Source organism: Enhydra lutris, unplaced genomic scaffold (assembly GCF_002288905.1).
Source record: "Enhydra lutris kenyoni isolate GAN:26980312 unplaced genomic scaffold, ASM228890v2 scaffoldscaffold73, whole genome shotgun sequence".
Lineage (NCBI taxonomy): Eukaryota > Metazoa > Chordata > Mammalia > Carnivora > Mustelidae > Enhydra > Enhydra lutris.
The window spans coordinates 3,199,147-3,220,052 of record NW_019154157.1 but is presented as its reverse complement, the minus strand read 5'-3'; the positions used below and the strand labels follow the sequence as shown (position 1 = coordinate 3,220,052).

Sequence of the window (20,906 nt, the reverse complement as noted above, 5' to 3'; positions counted from 1 at the left end):
GCCTGATGTGGGGTTCCATGCCACAACCCTGAGATCATGACCTGAGCTGAAATGAAGACTCCAATGCTTAACCAACTGAGCCCCCCCCCCCATTTTAACCATTTTTAAGTGTACAGTTTTGTGGCATTAAGTACATTCACATTGTTGTGCATCCATCCCTACCATCCATCTTCAGAACCTTTTCATCTTCTCTAACTGAAACTCTGTACCCAATAAACACTAATGCCCCATTCATCCCTCTCCCAAGCCCCTAGCAAACAACATTTTGCTTTTGGTTTCTCTGAATTTGACTACTCTAAGTACCTCATGTAAGTGTAATCATACAGTATTTGTTCTGTTGTGACTGACTTATTTCATTCAACGTAATGTTGGTTCATCCATGTTGTAGCATGTGTGTGAATTTCCTTCCTTGTTAAGGCTGAGTAATATTCCACTGTACATACATGCCATGTTTAGTTTATCCCTTCAGCCATTGATGGACACTTGGGTTGCTTCCACCTTTTGGCTACTGTAAACAGTGCTGTGAACATGGTTATATGAATACCTGTTCAAGTCCCTACTTTTCAGTTCTTGTGGGTATATATATCCAGAAGTGGAATTGCTGGATGATGTGGTAATTTTATGTTTTAATTTTTTTGAGGAGTTGCCATCCTGTTTTCCACAGTGGCTGCACCATTTTACATTCCCACCAGCAGTGCACAAGAATTCCAATTTTTCCACATGGTAGCCGACACTTTATTTATTTATTTTTTTAAATTTTAAGTAATCTCTACACCCAACACGGGGCTTGAACCCACAACCCCGAGATTGGGAAGCATGCTCCACTGACTGAGTGAGCCAGGTGCCCCTAAACTTTATTATTTTCTGTTTGTTTAAAATAGCCATCCTTTTTAAAGATTTATTTGTCCATTTGAGAGAGAAAGAGAGGTGGAGAGGGACAAGCAGGAGAGGGGCAGAGAGATAAAATCAGATTCCCTACTGAGCAGGGAGCCCAACTTTGGGCTCCATCCCAGGATCCTGAGATCATGAGCTAAGCTGAAGGCAGATACTTAACTTACTGAGCCACCCGGGCACCCCTGAAGTTTTTGTTTTAAATCTTTGTTTTTTGTTTTTTTTTTCATTGTCTCTTACAGGTTTTGAGGTGTATTAATAATGTTATTCTTCCTTTGTGGCAGTAGTTTATTAGAGGAGAAAATTTGAGTATTGATGGGCCTTCCAAAGTAGCATGCAATATGGTGCATGATAGAGGCACAGCAACTTGTGTGAAATAATAGTAATATTTCTCAGTTTGAACTATTTAAGGGAGGAAAACCTAATATATCCATTTCTTGTTTGCATTAGTGCTTTCCAAAATAAAATTTCAGTATGTGAGTTATAGGTGAATAGTTTCTCCTTGTGAAATATTAAAGCATTAAAGATAAGGCTAAAATTTCTTTAAATGTGATTTTCAGTCCTGGTCTTTTTATTCTCTCTAGAGATAATCACTATAATTAATTTAGCACATTCCCTCCCCCACAGGCTTTTTTCCTCATGCCTCTCTGTGTGTGTGTGTGTGTGTGTGTGTGTGTGTGTATCCATCCCTAAATAATATATGGCATTCTTTACCTTTTTTCTTTTTACTATACTGTACATCTCTACATCATTTTTCTCTTCAGTGTGTCTCAGAGATACTTGCTTAAATATTATATAACATTCCATAATACGAACATAATTTTTTGTTCATGTAGTTACTCTATTGGTAGATATTTAGGTTATCTTTAGTCTTTTGTTCTTATTAGCTGTTGCAGTGAAGGTTTTATTAATTAATTAACTAACGTCTCTCTCAAAGCATCTTTCTCAGTGGGTGACTACTCTGAAGTATTGAGAAATAGATTTGTTGGGTTAGAGCTCCAGGCTGGCTCAGTTGGTAGAGCATGTGACTCTTAAACTCAGGGTTGTGAATTTGAGCCCCACTTTGGGGGTAGAGATTACTTAAAAGGCAAAACAGATTCGCTGGGTCATATGGTATATATAGCTACAGGCCCCCCCCCCCCGGGCCAAATGTAAGCTATGAGCCAGCACAGAGCTTGCGACTCTTGATCTTGGGATGGAGACTTCATGCTCTACCGACTCAGCCAGTTAGGTGTCCTGTGTACCTATAGTTTTAATATGCTGCCAAAATGCTCTTCAAAGTAGCTATACTAGCGATGACTGGCTAGCTTAGTGGGTGGAGCATTTGATTCTTGATCTCAGAGTTGTAAGTTTGAGTCCCAGTGTTGAATGTAGAGATTATTTAAAAATAAATCTGTATTGGGGCGCCTGGGTGGCTCAGTGGATTAAAGCCTCTGCCTTCAGCTCAGGTCATGATCTCAGGGTCCTGGGATCGAGCTCCACATCGGGCTCTCTGCTCGGCGGGGAGCCTGCTTCCCTCTGTCTCTCTCTGCCTGCCTCTCTGCCTACTTGTGATCTCTATCTGTCAAATAAATAAAATCTTAAAAAAAATCTGTATTAAAAAATAAAACAACAACAAAAAAGTTAACTGTAACAATTTTACTTCTACCCAAGTGTATGCAAGTAGTCATTTTCCATGTTTATTCCAGTATTTGAAAGTAAATGGTATCTTAATTTTGGCCAATCTAGTGGCTGGAATATAGGAAAATAGTTATCTTCGTTGTTTTTATTTTGTATTTTTCTGATTGCTTATGAGGTTTAGGTTATTGTAAGATAGCTTTAGGAAAGTGTGCATTATTTTCTGTTGTCCATTTACTCAGACTTGGTTCCTTCCCTCCCAGATTTGTTACTTTTAAAGGTATCTTTAATGCTTAAAGGGTCTGTTTTGACTGAAATGCTTATAGCATTGAGCAAGTGTTTGAGGAGTGGGAGTGGTAGGTATGTGGACAGTAGAGCTGGTGAGGGTCAAGTGACTTTGGAAATCCCCTTGATCGTCTTCCATACAGATATCTTTCAGTTAAATCAAGTTTCAGTGAATTTTTTTTCCTTAGCATTTGATTTCCCCATCATTTTTCAAATTCTAAATTGGGTGTATTTACTTTTTAAGTCTGCTTTATTAAGATATAATTTATATGCAACAGAATTCACCTGGTGTACTTTGACAGGCATATGGGCTTATAAAATCACCACTCTATTCTTGATAGAGAATATTTCCATTACTGCAGAAAAGGTTCCTAACATCCTTTAGTAGTCCTCCCATTAGTCTCAGCAAACCACTAATCTGATCTCTGTCACTGTAGATTAGCATTGCTTATTATAGAAATTTGATAGAAATGGTCATTCCCAACCTCTTATGTAGACCTCTGATCTTAGCATTGTATTTGGTTTATTAAGAAAGTGAACTTTAAAAAATGATTAATTTCTAGATGTTTTTGGCTAAAAAGTTCTTAAATTTCTTTAGGTTTGAGAGTGTTTTCTGAATGGTGACTTGGCAACTTTACTTCACTGTTGAATTAGAAAAAAATTTTGTTTCAGTTCTGCTGTGGAAATACTGACACAATAAGGGTAGCAGTACTTGAATCTGTAATGAAATATAGCCCAGTGGAAGGAAGATAGCAGTAGCTGATCTACTTCCTATTTCCATACTTGCTTCTTAATGTATGTTTATCATTACATACATTGATTTTGGTTTATATTGTCCTGAATTTGCAGACATTGTTTTGAGTGAATGACAACACCCACAGTGTTAGTGTTTAGTTTCTTGCCAAAGCTATATTTTTAAAAATGTTTTCTATTTCCATAGTTTCTGCAAAGGGAGAAAAAAAAAATCCATGCTTTTTAGCTTTTTTTTTTTTTTTTTTTTTTTTTTTTTGGCGAGAGGGAGGGACAGAGGGACTGAGGGACTGAGACCATCTTTAGCAGGCTCCACGCCCAGTGTGAGCCAGAAGTAGGGCTGGATCTCACCATCCTAAGATCATGACCTGAGCCAAAATCAAGAGTTGGATGTTTAACCAACAGAGCCACGCAGGTGCCCCATTATTTATCTTTTCAAGGTGGCGGAGACAAACATAAAACAGTAGAGGGGAATCTGTCTAACTTGATTTCTTGTGTAAGATCATAATGTTACAGATCATAATATTACAGATTTCATGGTATTTGTTGGGAACTCCTGACAGCCAGTTCTTCTTTCTTCCTTGCATAATCTCTTTGAACACCTTCTATTTAAAATTTTGGAATGGTTATTCTTTAAACAAACAAAACAAAACAAAAAACCCGCCTCAGAGGTATACTGCTGTTAACCAAGATTACAGAGACTGGTTATAAATCTGAGTGTCAGTGTAATCTGTGTCGTTCTGTTGCATTGTGGGTTTTGGATTTGAACTGAGAATGTCTGTTTTCTGAAAGCACTAGTTGTTTTTTTTTTTTTTTTAAGATTTATTTATTTATTTGACAGGCAGAGATCACAAGTAGGCAGAGGGGCAGCCAGAGAGAGAGGAAGGGAAGCAGGCTCCCCGCTGAGCAGAGAGCCCGATGCGGGGCTCGATCCCAGGACCCTGGGATCAAGCCCTGCTTTGGGCTCCCCACTCAGTGGGGAGCCTGCTTCTCCCTCTCCCACTCTCCTGCTTGTGTTCCCTCTCTCGTTCTGTCAAAAAAAAAAAAAAAAAAAAAAAAAAAAAAAAAAAAGAACACTTACAGCTCTCCTCCACTCAGACTTTTTCCCAGTCAGTACATACCCCAAAGAGATAATCACAGTTTGACTTTTATCACTATAGTGTCTTTGTTTTTGTTTTTAGTTTCATAGTAAAAGTTCTTCTTAAAAACGTTTCTTTTTCTGCTTGTAAATAGTACCAGGGTAGCATCCCTAACCTATTAGGGATGCTATAATCAGAGATTGCTTGAAAGGCATGGAAGTGAACAAGGCTTAATTGTATGATAGATGATTAATAACCAAATTCTAGTGTAGTCTTATGCAGCCTTCCTCATGGACAGAATATACTTTACCTGGGACTAGAGTACAACCTTCTTTTTCATTTGAATTTTTTTAATCATAAGGAGAATCTAGATTAATCAAGTAATATAATGAATGTTCATGTACCTGCAGACTGTTGAATAATATTAATCTGTCATATTTGTGTCAGATTTTAAAAAATAATTTTTTGCTTTGATACAATTTCAGATTTAGTAGAAGTTACAGAAATAACGTAAGGAATTTACCAGTCATTACCCTTCACCAGTTGTTTACATTTTGTTTCATATGCTTTATAATTCCCCATTTTTTTTCTGAACCCTTTGAGAGTAAGTTGAAGGAACTGTGCCCCTGCAGAATTCCTTTGAATACCTAAGAATAAGGTAGGGATATTCTCTTACATAACCATGGAGAAATCCTTTATGGATTTTTAGAGTTCAATTTTAACGATAATCTTATATCTAAGCTCTTGGATACACCTCACAGTTGGCAAGATATTTCATGTACCGCCTCCGGTTCCTCTATCAACGAAGTTTTAGTATGTTTTTAAGCTTAATTAAATGCAAATGTAGTTTATTTTGCTTTTGGTCAAGACGTTTTGAAATTTGAAAACTAAAATGCATCTTGCTAACTTTGGCTTGTATATCATTAGGTTGTTGTCACCAGATTTATTATACTATAGTATCTTAACATAATTTTTGAACTAAGAAGTACTAATTATAATTAGACTTTAGTCTGTCAATGTTCTTTGTAAACTAACACTATGAAGTGTCAAGATGATACATAAACTCAGCAGAGCATTTTTAGTTGTCCCTTATCACTGCCTCCTACAGAGGTGACATGCTTGTCCAAGCCACATGTATTCTTCTTCCTGTTTTCCCGATAATAGTATAAGTTTTTAGGTCAGTCGATGTGTGAATAAAGGCATTTGTATTGTGTTTACTCTCTATGGAAGTGAGTAAATTTGCTTGTGAAGATTAAACTCAGTACACTAAAGGTCTTAGTACACATCTCACCAAATGAACCACTATCCATGCTGGAGTATCTAAAGAAGGTAGTGGTTTTCCTTGTGCCCTGTTTAGATATTCTGAAGCCCAGTTTTTCTCTTGTACATGTAATTTCAGAAGTTCTTTCTGGTTTTATTTGCATTTTCATGTAAAATTTATAATGTCTCTTTTCCTTAGTATCTGAGTTTTAGTACTTTATTTGTAGAATTTGAAAAGATCTTACCATTGTTTTAGGGGAAAACTGCATTCAAGTGATCATGTCACATTATGGTAAAGGGTCCATTCTAGCATGGTGTTTTAGAATCTAGAAATATACCGGCCCTTTGACCTTGGGCAAATTACTTAGTCCTTGGGCAGATTACTTAATCCTTCGGAGACTTGCTGTCCTCACTGAAGTGGGGATAAATAGTACCTACCTCAACAACAACCCTATGAAGATTGAATAAGATAATGTATGAAAAGTACATAGCTCAGTGATAGGCACAGGTCAGTAAATACTACCTTTTAAGTAGAAGATAATGGTACTTATTCAGACTTTGGTTTTGTTTAACAAAATAATACTTAAATATTCTTTAGACTAGTTTTACTAAGCCTATAAAGGTCTATAATATAAAACAGAGCTCCATATGTAGTGTTTAACTGTAGCTTTTTTGTGAACAGAGTAATGGATCTATAATGGAAGACTTTTTAGTAGCTTTTTTTGTATATTGGTTTGTTATCCAGTAATCTCATGAAATTGGGCAAGACAGATAATTATATTTCTTTTGAGAGCTCAAGAAACAGATACCTGGAGTGTGTGTGATGTAACTAAGTTATAGATACATAACAGGGTATTAGTGGGAATAGCTAACATGTATGTGATTACTAAATGCTAGGTACACTTCTGGTTGCTTCTGTGTCTTAGATCACTTAATAACACTGTAGGATATTTTTGCTGTCAAACATGTTAATGAAAAGAGACCTGCTCAAGATGATAAAACTAATAAATGCCTGAATTAGGTTTTGAGGCAAGGTCTGTTGGACTCTAAAGCTGTGAATGAATGCCTAAAAGAGAACACTCTTCAGGGTGCTCGTGTATGTTTTTAATTCTTAAATACCGGTATTCCCTTGAAGCCTTTGTTTAAAAGAGCAGACACTGAAGTGACAGTGCATAGTAAAAAGGGAAACCCTATTCCTCCACTCTGCCACAGGCTGTGGGGAGTAGAATAAAGGAATGAAAGCAGGAGATGTGGTCTTAAATACTGACTTTTGCAAAAGAATTTGCCTTTCTTATTAGGTTTACTCTCTGGTTGAATAATCTTTTATCTTCCCTTACCCTTATTTTGGGGAAAAGTTTAGAGGCTGGAGACAAAATCAGCTATCTGTTCTGCAATCCCTTAGATAGGTTTGCATTCTTCCTATTCTGTAGTCTATAATTGTAATTTGGAAGGATTAGATTTAAGAAGAATAAAAGATTCCTTAACTTCTGTGGTTCTATCAAGGTACCCTAACCCCATAATTTTATATATACATATACTTCTGTGCGTGTGTGTGTGTGTGTGTGTGTGTATTTTATGTATAAAAAATACATATATTTAACTCTGTATTCGGTTATGCTTGGGAACTTTTAGGTACTTACAGTCTCATTAGTATACTGAACACATAGACTGATTGTCTTATCCGGTCAGCTTTTTGCTTCCTTGCCCTTATATTTGTTTTATTGTGCTGGTGCCCATAACAACACAAACTTACAGCCCAGTAATGCAGGGCAAATAGACTTCTTTCCTTCCCTGGAGGCTTTTCCTGTACTAGTTGCCAGTTGGGAGGGTGGTGAGCCTTCGAGTTTAATGGAAAACCTGATTTCCTGACTTTCTCTTCTTTAGATTGTCTTAGTGCTGAAATAGGCTTCAAGAAGTGAGTAGAAAGCAGTGCCCAGCTTGAAGTTATTTTAAAAATATTGAGCTGTAGAGTGAATGGATTTTTTCCTTTATTTATTCATTAAAAAAAAAAGAATTTATTTATTTATTTGACAGCGAGTGAGAGAGATCACAAGTAGGCAGAGAGGCAGGCAGAGAGAGAGAGGGGGAAGCAGGCTCCCTGCTGAGTAGAGAGCCCAAAGTGGGGCTTGATCCCAGGACCCTGAGATCATAACTGGAGCCAAAGGCAGAGGCTCAACCCACTGAGCCACCCAGATGCCCCCGATTTTTTCCTTTGTTAACATCTCAGAAGGTGTTGACGGGTTTAATATTTTAATATTAAATTAAATTTAATATATTATTTAATAATAATCTGTAGTAGAACATTATTTAGTGACACCCAGTTTTCAATTTATTTATTTATTTATTTTTAAAAATTTATTATTTATTTGACAGACAGAGATCACAAGCAGGCAGAGAGGTAGGCAGAGAGAGAGGAGGAAGCAGGCTCTTTGCCGAGCAGAGAGCCCGATGCAGAGAGCCCGATGTGGGGCTCGATCCCAGGACCCTGAGATCATGACCTGAGCCGAAGGCAGCGGCTTAACCCACTGAGCCACCCAGGCGCCCCCCAGTTTTCGATTTAATAGTCATTTATTTGCCTTGGCAAATTCTCTCTATTTTCCTGTATTCCCCCAACATGCTTTTCTTTCTTTTTTCTTTTTTTTAAAGATTGTATTTATTTATTTGTCAGAGAGCGCGCGCGTGCACAAGCAGGGGGAAGAGCCGGCAGAGCAGGCAGAGAGAGAAGCAGGCTCCCCGCTGAGCAAAGAGCCTGATTTGGAACTCCATCCCAGGACGCTGGGATCGTGACCTGAGCCGAAGGCTTAACCGCTTAACCACTTAACCAACTAAGCCACCCACGTGTCCCAAAACTTGCTTTTCTTTATAGTTTTCCAAGTTAATTTCTTTTATTTTATCAAATTTTTATAAAAATTCATATCCTGGATGAGCTCCCCCCACCCAATTTTTTTTTCTTAAATTAAGATGTTTATTTTATTTTAGTAACCTCTACACCCAACGTGGGGCTTGAACTTAAAACCCCAAGATCAGGAGGCACATGCTCCACTGGAAGAGCCAGCCAAGGCACCCCCAAGTTAATTTCTTTGAATAGAATATAAAATTGTAATATTGAAAAAATATGGCCCCCCCCCCTCATCCTTTCCATTTGAGTTTTAAGATGCTTATGTTTTTTATATTATTACCTTGGTTAAAAGACTTTCTGGGGAATTTGATGTGATGTTTGGATTTTAAAGGCTTGTATTTTACCCCTTTTCCAGAACCTTATATCAAGTACTCAACTTCTGCAGCTGACAAAAGTAAGATACTTACTGATAATGGATCTTTGTTATCTTTCTTGTCATTAATTACTAGTGTTTTAGCTTTACTGTATTTTGTCTTCATTTGAATCTGGAAGTTATAATACCCTTATTAGCAGGGTGAATCTCTTTTCTCAGGAGAATGCTGACATTTACATGGCTATAAAACTTAGTTGTTTGAGTGCCTACTGAGCATCAAGACATTCTTTTCTGGAGATGCCTTTCTTTACCACACACTGTTTACCTTTGATCTATCACAGCAGTCTTGGGGCTCAGAAGCAACTTGTTTGTTGTGCTTGTGTGCTTTTTTCTTTCATAAAACTTTGAAGGTTTGTTTTTATAAAATACTAGTTTTTAGAATGTAAAATTTGGCGAATAATAGCACTCCATATAATTTTTGGGTCTCAATGAAGTAAACATCAAATTGCATTTCATAAATGTGTTTAAAGGATCTAAATCTGTGAATGATGGAATAAACTTCCCAAAGCTTGTTCTTCTAGTTGATGATGTTCAGATTTCTGAAATCTGAGTCTGATTTGGAACCATATGTGCACTTCTGTCATACTTAAAGGAAAAAAGATTTGTATTGATTTGTGAGCCCAGAGTTAAATTTTCTTGGTCATTGGAGTGATGGGTGTTTAAAAACTTTTTTCCCTTTTTTTCCCCATTCTTTGCTTAGGACTGGCCATATAATTTGCAGGGCTCCTTTTTAACCAACTGAGCCACCCAGGCATCCCAACAGGGCTCCTTTTTAAAAAAAAAAAATTAAGAATTTCAGAATGATTATAGCAGAACAATAAACCAAGCATGGAGTCATGTGACTGTACAGGTTGTGCACTCATGAAGCTGGCCTTGTCATTTCTTCAACAGATAATTTTATTTTTAAAAAAGATTTATTTCTGAGAGAGAGTGGGCGAGTGGTTGGAGGGGCAGAGGGAGAGAATCTTCAAGCAGATTCCCTGCTGAGGGTGGACCCCCACCCCTGCAGTGGGGTCTCAGTCTCACTACCCATGAGATCATGACCTGAGCCAGAACCAAGAAGAGTTGGATGTTTAACTGATTGAGCCACTCAGGCACCCTGTTCAATAGATAATTTAGAAAAATTGTGTACATTTTCTAATTTTGACATATAAGTGTATATTTTACTGTTTTTATTTGAAGAAAATATGTCCATGTTAGGATTTAAAATCTTACACTTTTATGCTAGTTTTATTTTCTAACTTAAGATCTGGTTAAGGAGTGTCACAGTACAAATTGTTCTTATTATAGGTTTAAATAAAATAACACAAAACTTGGATCTTAAAAATGGGAAGGGGACTGTATTGGAGGTGATTGTTTTGTTTTATTCAGACATCGAGGTCTTGTAGAGATCAACTTTTGAAATTGATGATCCTGCGTTGGGACTTGAGGTCATGTGCTTACCTCACTCTTGAAATAACTTTATAAACCTTTCAGGCTTGCTAATTAAGGTTAGCTAAAACTACTTTCAGCAAAAGCCCTTTGCTTGTTTTCCCAGTGAGTAAATCAAGCATTAATTTCTGAAGATAAAATTTTTTTTTTTTTGATAGGAAGTAGTATTTATTGGTGGGCATGAATAGGGAGGGGGCAGTGCCAAGGTTCTTATGAGTGCAGAGCCCTTCATTTGGCCACCGTTAGGAAAGTATTTGACCCCACAGCTATCTGGGATGAGCCGCTCTTCAGCTACCATGTCTTCAACTTCATCTGCATTAAACTTAGTAAAAGCCCCACTTCTTGGAGATGTGCATCTTCTGGATCTTGAACTTGGCCCTGTCTAGGGCCTCAGTCACATGCTCCTTGTTCTGCAACTTATTATGGATGGACATAATGACTTGGCCAGTGTGGACCCTGGCTCCTGTGCCCTAGGGCTTTCCAAAGGCACCCCGCAAGCTGGTCTACAGCCTAGCTTGGAGATAGCATGAGGTCACACCTCAGTGTCCACTGGAAAGGGCTGTGTTCAAGGTCCCTTGGGGCAACTCATGCAATCAGCTGGCTCCATATGCCACTAAGGAAGCTACTCTTTGCAGCATGGCATGCTGGTCCCCCATGGAGAAAGAAAAGAGTATAGTTGGCTTGAAGATAAATTTTTTAATGAAATTGTTTAAAGTTTTCTGGGTAGACATTATTCTGAAATGACTTCTTGTGTATGGAGAGATTATTTGTGTATTTTATATAAAAGAGTAGCAGTTGATGTAGACTATTGGATAACAGCTTTAACTAGTAGTAATAAGAATATTACTGTACTTTTTTAACCAGTAAGAAGTTTTATAGGAGCTGAAACTAGTACCCCCCCCCTTTTTTTTCCAAGTAGGAAATTAGAATGCTATCAAAGGTCCAACATTTTTTCCCCCCTCTTCTTCCTCCTCACCATCAGGTTAGCAGGTGGTTAAATAACCATTTCTCTGACAGAAGGTGCTGGGTGATTAACAAAAGCCATCATATAACACATTCCCTTGATCATGTCATGAAGTTGATCTCCTTGGAGGCTAATTAACTTCATGGAAATTTCTGTACCTTAGAAGAACTTTACCCAGAACACTGATCACATGTAAATGCTTGTCTTTTGTTTATATGGAAAACCACAAGTTCATATGCATTCCCTTAGAGATTTGAAACAGAGTTGGTGACCTATGTAGGGTAGTTCATATGATCTGCTTGTACAACTTTTTCTAAATACTATACTGACTACTTTTGGATGAGGGTTAGAGCCCCTGCATTAGGATATGATTTTAGGATTTTTAAAAAATTAAGATAGAATTTATATAGTGAAATGCAATCACTTCTCAGCCTTTTGGCTAAGGTCAAGTGTAGTGTATAGTGAAATGCACAGATAGAAGTATGCAGTTTGAGTTTCAGTAAATGTTTACAGCTATGTAGCCACTGCCACAATCCTGATATGTAACTTTATATTGGAACAGTCTCATGGCTTCTGGTTATTTCCCCTTCTCTTCCCACCCAAACTGTAGCTCCTACCTGAACTATGTTTTTGTCACTATAGATTAGTTTTATTTATTTATTTTAAAAGATTTTATTTATTTATTTGACAGAGATCAGAAGTAGGCAGAGAGAGGCAGGCAGAGAGAGAGGAAGGGAAGCAGGCTCTTCCTGATGTGGAGCTGGATCCTAGGACCCTGGAAATGACCCGAGCTGAAGGCAGAGGCTTTAACCCACTGAGCCACCCAGGTGCCCCACTATAGATTAGTTTTACGTATTTTTTCATTTAAATGAAATCATGTAGTATTTGCTTTTTTTTAAGTTGCTGCTTTGAGTCAGTCTGATGCTTTTGAGATTCATCCATGTTGTTCATTTTTATTGCTGAGTAGTATTTTATTGAGGAATTGCACCCATAATTTGTTTATTTGATCACTTGATACTGGACATTTTGAGTTCTTTTCAGTTTGGGCATGTTAGGAATAAAGTTGATCTGAACATTTGTTTCCAAGCCTTCTTGTGATCACATGTTTTCACTTCCCTTGGGTTAGTATCAAGGAGTGCAATTGCTGGGTCATAGAATACATGGATGTTTAACTGTATAAGTAGCTGCCAGACTGTCCTTCGAAGTGGTAATGCCAGATTTATACTTTGATGAGCAATGTATGAGTTCCAGTTACTCAACATCCTCAAATTTGTTTTTGTAAGTCTCTTTAATTTAGTTAGCCCATTGGGTGTGAAAGGGTATCTCACTGTAGTATTTTAATTTGCATTTCCCTGATGATTGATGGTGATCCACATCTTTTCATGTGCTTATTGGTCATCGATAATGTCTTTGGTAAGGGTTCCATTAAAATCTTTTGTCTATAAAAGTTTTCTTCTTCTTACTGATTTGTGTTTGCTTTTTATATATTTTGGACATAAATCCTTTATTAGATACATATATTTGCAAATATTTTTCCCACTCTGAATTTCATTTTCTTTCTTTTTTTTTTTTTTTAAAGATTTTATTTATTTATTTGACAGAGAGATCACAAGCAGGCAGAGAGGCAGGCAGAGAGAGAGGAGGAAGCAGGCTCCCCGCTGAGCAGAGAGCCTGACGTGGGGCTCGATCCCAGGACTCTGAGATCATGACCTGAGCCAAAGGCAGCGGCCCAACCCACTGAGCCACCCAGGCACCCCTGAATTTCATTTTCTTAAGGGTCTCTTTAATAAGCAGAGATTTTAACAATTTTTAAAATCTTTTATTGTGAGGAAAATACACATAACAAAATTTATCATTTAACCATTTTACTATTTTTTAAAATTTATTATAGCACGAGTGGGGAGGAGGGGCTGTGGGAGAGGGAGAAGCAGACTCCCTGCTGAGCAGGGAGCAGGACATGGGGCTCAATCCCAGGCAACTCTTGAGATCCTGACCTGAGCTGAAGGCAGATGCTTAACTGAGTCAACCAGGCACTCCCTATTTTAAAGAGTACAGTTCAGTTGCATCAAGTATATTCAGTGTTCTGTAACTGTCACTAGTATTTCCAGAACTTTGTCAAACAATCTGTACCCATTAAATAACCAGAAATTTTTTAAAAAAAGATTTATTTATTCATTTTAGATGGGGAGGGGCAGAGGTAGAGGGAGAGAGAGAATCTGAAACAGATTCCCTGCTGAGTGCAAAGCCCAATGTGGGGCCCTATCCCATAACCCATGGGATCACAACCAGAGCTGAAATCAAGAGTTAGACAGATGCTTAATGGGCTGAGCTACCCAGGCGCCCCTGAAGACTTTTTTTTTTTTTTTTTTTTTTAAAGATTTTATTTGACAGAGAGATCACAAGTAGGGAGAGAGAGAGAGAGGAGGAGGCAGGCTCCCTGCCTAGCAGAGAGCCCGATGTGGGACTTGATCCCAGAACCCTGAGATCAGGACCTGAGCTGAAGGCAGAGGCTTAACCCACTGAGCCACCCAGGCAGCCCCCTGAAGACATTTTTTTTTTTTTTAAATTTTATTTATTTGTCAGAGAGAGAGGGAGAGAGAGCGAGCACAGGCAGACAGAATGGCAGGCAGAGGCAGAGGGAGAAGCAGGCTCCCCGCCAAGCAAGGAGCCCGATGTGGGACTCGATCCCAGGACGCTGGGATCATGACCTGAGCCGAAGGCAGCTGCTTAACCAACTGAGCCACCCAGGTGTCCCTGAAGACTTTTTTTTAAAAGATTTTATTTTTAAGTAATCTGTGCACCCAACATGGGGCTCAGATTTACAGCCCTAAGGTCAAGAGTCACAGGCTCTACCGACTCAGCTAGCCAGGTGCCCCAATAATAAGAAATGTTTTGTATGATTTTTTTTTTTAAGAGAGGGAGGGGGAGAAGCAGAGGGGAACAGAGAATCTTAAGCAGGTTCCACATCCAGCATAGAGCCCTACGCAGGACTTGCTCTAACAACCCTGAAATCATGACCTGTGCTGAAATCAAGAGTAGGGTACTTAACTAAGCCACTCAGGCACCCCTTTGTATGATATTTGTAAATTAGAAGTTTTTGTGTGAAAGCAGTCAATGTTCTGTCTTTTGAATGCCTTTAAGCTTTTAGTTTATTGGCTCTTCCATGACTATTTGAACCATGTGATGTATATAGTTTTCTTATCTGCCTTTGCCACTCTTAGCGGTAGAGGGGATAATACATTAAGATATTATCTGTCATTGTCCATTGTTTCAGGTAAGAACTTAACTTTTTTCTGACTTGCCTGTTTTGTGATATTTTATTCTAGATGAAGTGTCCTCACTTGAAGTCACATTTTTGATCATGATAGGGGAAAAAGTCAGGCTTTGAGTTTACTGGCTTTTCTTTCTACTCGAGAGGACAGGAAGTGGATAAGGAAATACCAAGCTGAGTTAGATGAGAATGGTATTAGTGGTCTTCTAAACAGATTCTGTTATCCTTAGGACATCTGTAGCTTCTGGGATACAGAGGCAACATGACTTCTGGAAAGTAGGCACCAATCTTCATTTCTGTGATGGTCTTAAGTTTTGCAAGCTACTTTGCTCTGTTGCCTTCAGTGTTGATTTGCTTATTTTTCCACTCCCAACCACATAAAACTCTCTTCTTTTTTTTTTTTTCCTAGAACTGAAAACCTTTGAATATCCTTCCCTTGTTCCAAAACACACCATCACAAATTTGTTAATCTCATGCATTTCTTTCTCCCAAGTTGTCTTTTTTTTTAAAAAATAATTTTTGTAGTGATACGTGACACACAAAGAGAATGAGATGCAAATGTACAGTGTAGTGAATGGTTGTATAAAGTGAACGCTCATGTCACTACCACCCAGATCAATAAAAAGAACATCCCCAGCACCCTCAGAAGGCTGTACTGATCTGTTCCTTCGTACACAGCTCCCTCTCCCTTCCTCTTAGAAATAACTAACCACTGTTCTGGTCTTCATGGTTATCACTACCTGACTTTTATTGATATTGTGTATCCATAAACAGTAGTTTAGTCTGTTTTTGAATGGAACTGTATTGTGTGTATTTTCTATCTTTTGCACATTCCTGTGTGTTTTGTTGATCTAATTCATTTTTATTGCTATTATATGGTATATATTTTTTTTAAGATTTTATTTATTTATTTGACAGACAGAGATCACAAGTAGGCAGAGAGGCAGGCAGAGAGAGAGGAAGAAGCAGGCTCCCTGCTGAGCAGAGAGCCCGATGCGGGGCTCGATCCCAGGACCCTGGGATCATGACCTGAGCCGAAAGCAGAGGCTTTAACCCACTGAGCCACCCAGGCGCCCCTATATGGTATATTTTTTATCATGATAGGGGAAAATACACTACAAATTACCTTATTGTTGCTGGACATCTGGGATGTTTCTGGATTAGGGCTGCTATGAACAGTACTCTATGAATATTCTTATACATTTCTTCTGGTGCTTGTCACATTCTAGGGTGTAAACCCAGGAGCTTAGGTGCCAGGACATAGGATATGTATCTTCAACTTCAGTGCCATGTTGTTTTCCAGAGCGATTTATCAGTTCACACTCCCATTAGCAGTGAATGAGAGTTTCCGTTGCTCTGCATCCTAGTCAACACTTCATATTGTCAGTGTTTTCAATTTTTGACAAATTTGGGGAGGTAAGTAGTGGTATCCTGTGGTTCTGATTTTGATTTCCCTGGTTATTGGGTTTGAGCATCTTTGCCTATTTTATGGGCCATTTGGATTTTTTTTTGCAGTTGCCTATTCTTTTCTCTTTTTGTCTATTGAATTATTTTTCTTAAAAATACTAATTTATAGTTCTTTATATATTCTGGATTTTTGTCAGTTAAGTTTGGACAAATATTTTTGTCCATTTGGCTTTGTTTTCACTGTCTTTGTGGTCTTTTGATTAGTAGAAATTCTTAACTTTAATGTAGTGAAACTTATTTTTTTTTCCTTTATGGTTACTTTTTTGCCTTATTTGAGAAATCTTTGCTTCTCTGCTCAGAAGTCATGAAAATATTTTCTTAAACATTTTTTAAAGATTTCTGTTTTCAGGGGGAGTGCCTGGCTGGCTTAGTCAGAAGAGCATACAGCGCTTGATCGTGGGGTTGTGGATTCAAGCCCTACAATAGGGGCCAATTTCATTTTTTTTTCCCCATGTGGATTATCATATCAGTTGACCCAACACACTTTATTGAAAGGCCAGTCCTTGCCTAGTGTTTTATATTACCTCTTTTTTTCATAAATCAAGTGGTTACATGTGGATATGTTTCTTCACTCCCTGTTCTGTTCCACTGGTCTTTCCCTGTGCCAGTATCACACCATCTTTAGCTGACGTAGTTTAAACTTGCCACCTTGGTTCCTTCCCCCTTTTTCAAGAGCATTTTGGCTGTTCTTGGACCTTTTGTGTTTTTAGAATCCTTTCATCATGTCCTCCAAAACAAAACACACTGTGCTAATGTTTTGATTTGGATTGTATTGCTTTTCGTTTTTTCTTTTTTTAAAGTAATATCTTTGCCCACTGCGAGGCTCAGATTCACAACCCCAGAGATCAAGAGTTACATACCCTACTGAGCCAGGTGCACCTCTCCTTTTATTTCTAATAATGCTTTAAAGTCTACTTTATCTTGTTTTAGTATACCCAAACCATTTTTCTGTTTGTTAGTATTTGCATGGTATTTCTTCATTGTTTTTCAAATTTTCTGTTTCCTTAAATTTCATTTGTGTGTTTCTAACAGTGTGGCTCAGTCATACTGAGCCTAGGTGGCTTAGTCAGTTAAGCTTCCTACTCTTGATTTTGGCTCAGGTTATGATTTCAGGGTTGTGAGATGAAGCCCCATGCTGGGCTTCACACTAGGTGTGGAGCCTGCTTAAAGGTCTCTCTCCCTCTCCCTCTGCCCACACCCCCCAAATTTGGAGACTGATGGGATGTACAGCTCTGTCTCTCTTCAGTTTTAGCAAATAACCCAAGGGCAGAAGCTGACCAAAGTATTGTATTCATCTCTCTGAATTTCAGTCTCCTTTCATATCTCAGGGAGTTTAATTTTAATAATAGCTCTTACTTTGCTTTTAAGATAATTTTATTTTATTTTTTTTTTAAATTTATTTATTTCATTGACAGAGGGAGCACAAGTAGGGGGAGTGGCAGGCAGAGGGAGAGGGAGAATCAGAGCCTGAGCTTGATCCCAGGACCCTAGGATCATGATCCTAATCAAAGGCAGACGTTCAAGTGACTAAGCCCCCTGGTGTCCGTTATTTTATTTTTAAAATTTATTTTATTAGTTTGTTGTGCCAGTGCCCAGAAACAAATCACTTATAAGATAATTTTAAATATTTTATCTAGGTTTTTAAGTTGTCCTTAGCCCATTAGTAATTTGAATTACTCATTGCTGCAGGAAGTGTTTTAATCTTTATTTGGGGTTTCTGTTTGGGATTCTGATTAGGCACTTTAAATAATTCTGTTTAGAATTTTTTTTGTGTTTGGATTCCTTCTGCTTAAAATTTGAACTTTGATTACATAAATAGGCTTGGAGGGCGTTACCTTGGGTTTTACTGTACACTGGGGTCAGGGTTGCAACCGTGTATTGATATTAAAGGTTAAGGTATGACCTTAAGATATACTGTGAGCTTTGTTTGTTCAATGGATTTTTTGTGACTTGACTTCATCCTGGGTTGAAAGTTGCTTTAACTTATCTAATATTACCCCCATTAGTTTTGTAGTGGACTGGTGGAAGGCTTGATCCTTCTGTTGCTAGTTTGAGAAACACTTGGTAAAGAAGCAGGAGAAACTGCAGCAGTGCTGGAATGGAAACAGGGAATGAAGGATCCTGGACAAATTTTGAATCCACTTGAAACTGCCATTTCACCCCAGTGATAATCTGAAATATTGTCTAATATATTTTTAAAATTTTAGCTCTTTTCAGAGATGGATATAAGTGTAAGATGGAATTAGAATTCTAAAGAAACCTCGAGTGGCTCTTGGATCTGCCCATTAGGTGGTGAAAGGAATAATGTCACAAAGAGGTTGTCAGAAACATTGGAGTTAAAAAATTTAGAAAGTAGTTTGGTAGTAACTGTTTTGAATGCATGGGAAAGATTAAAACCAGGGATGTACTAGATAAGCTAGGAGCTAACATATTTTGCATTTGGGAACGGAGACATGATTAACCTAATTTTGTGCATATGCACCATGGCATAAAGATAAACTTGATTCTTATTTTAATACATATTATCCCTGGGAGCCCTGTTTTCTCTCGTTCATCTGCTGCTTTCATTCCTCTCTTTTCTTATTTGACTGATACAGACACCAGTGAACTGTTGCAGACTTTAGTTGCTTTATATTAATATATATCCGGATTACTGAGTTCTACTTTATTTTATTTTTTATTTATTTATTTATTTATTTTTAAAGATTTTATTTATTTATTTGACAGAGAGATATCACAAGTAGACAGAGAGGCAGGCAGAGAGAGAGAGAGAGGGAAGCAGGCTCCCTGCTGAGCAGAGAGCCCGATGCGGGACTCGATCCCAGGACCCTGAGATCATGACCTGAGCTGAAGGCAGCGGCTTAACCCACTGAGCCACCCAGGCGCCCTATTTTATTTTTTTAGTAATCTCCACCCACTGTGGGGCTTGAACTCTCAACCCTGAGATCAAGATTTGCATGTTGTTCCCATTGAGCCAGCCAAGTGCTTCTTTATCTTTTTAAGTAAACATTTAATCTGTATATTTCTTTTTTTTTTTTTTTAAAGATTTTTTTCATTTTTTTGACAGAGAGAACCCAAAAGTAGATGGAGGGGCGGGCAGAGAGAGAGAGAGGGAAGCAGGTTCTCTGCCGAGCAGAGAACCCGATGCGGGACTTGATCCCAGGACCCTGAGATCATGACCCGAGCTGAAGGCAGCGGCTTAACCCACTGAGCCACCCAGGCGCCCCTAATCTGTATATTTCTTTCATCTTCATCTTTAGGCCTCTAGGAATTTATACAGCTCAGTAGACTGATAGTCCAGATTCTCCTTTGGAGATGTTTAATTGAACATGTGCAGTATAGTCTTCAGAGATCTACATTTAAGCTTTTAAAAACTTTTTAGACTTTTACACGTTTTACCCTAGAAATTTTAGGCAGTCTCATCAGATCAGAGTTGCATTGGGGTAAGAGGCACTTTAAATATTAAACATATTTAACTAATACTGAATAGTTAATTATTTATAAACAGTGCTACATGAAAATGGATATTTGTCTAGGGAAAATATACTCAGATCCAACAGGAAGTAGTCTGTGAAAAATTTGCATTTTCTTCTACAGACTGGGGCTAAATATGTGTGTATGCACATACATGTGTATTATATAAGACGGATAAATCCAGGGGCATGTGACTCTTGATCTTGGGGTCGTGAGTTCAAGCCCCACATTGGACATAGAGATTACTCAAATATTCTCCACCCCCCCCCAAAAAAAAAATCCAGGGTGGCTTAGTTGGTTAAGCATCTGCCTTCGGCTCAGGTCATGATCCCAGGGTCCTGGGATCAAGCCCTGCATCAGGCTCCCTGCTCAGCAGGAAGCCTGCTTCTTCCTCTCCTTCTCTCTGCTGCTCCCCCTGCTTCTGTGCGTGCATTGTCTCTCTCTCTCTCTCTCTCTCTCTGGCAAATAAATAGAAGTAAAATGTTTAAAAAAACAAAAACAAAAACAAAAACAAAAACAAAACCCGACTTTTTTTTTTTTTTTTTTTAAAGTAATTTCCGTACCCAGTGTGGGCTTTGAACTCATGACTGAGATCAAGAATTGCATGCTCTACCAACTGAGTCAGCCAGGTGCCCCCAAATCCAACTTCTTACATGGACACAACACAAGCAGGACGGAATGAATTTGCGTATGGATGCTCTGCGGAAGCAAGATGGTAGATTGTTTTCTTTATATGATTGTAAAGTGACACTCATTGAGGAATAAGTTAATTGTTAGGGTTTTTAATGTGAGCAAGGCAGAATACTCAATGAGCAGGTAAAAAAAAAAGTTGAGTGCTAGCCAGCTGATGGTTACTTTTTTTTTCTGATAAAATTTTATTTGCAGTAGATCTATATAAATGCTTTATCACAGAACATAAAGATTAGCTGTAGTTTCCATTTTCCATTGGTATATTTCTGGGTTTTCTCATTTTTGGAAAGGTTTACTTTTATCTCTGACTGAAATAAATATCTGTTTAACAGTTACAATGAATGAACTATTCGTTGTGCTTATTGCTAAAATCACTACTGCCTTTGATTTATAATAAAAGATTTCTCCAGAAATCAAAATTAATACAAGATCCATGTTAATTTCTGGAAATGAAT

The 20,906-nt window shown here is 38.1% G+C and overlaps 1 protein-coding gene across 8 annotated transcripts in view; it reads left to right on the top strand.

Moving 5' to 3' along the window:
- The window catches only part of LOC111160004 (myotubularin related protein 3), a 142,392-nt gene that overhangs the window by 41,908 nt on the left and 79,578 nt on the right, over positions 1 to 20,906 (top strand). For 2 of the 8 annotated variants that reach the window (XM_022522767.1, XM_022522761.1), the window contains exon 1: positions 20,401 to 20,476. The exons of 3 other annotated variants lie outside the window; for them this stretch is intronic. The gene's annotated coding sequence lies outside the window, so the exon portion shown is untranslated. Of the gene's footprint in view, positions 1 to 9,155; positions 9,176 to 20,399; positions 20,477 to 20,906 lie in introns of those variants that run through there. 3 more of the 8 variants (XM_022522766.1, XM_022522769.1, XM_022522768.1) reach the window with 3 other exon arrangements.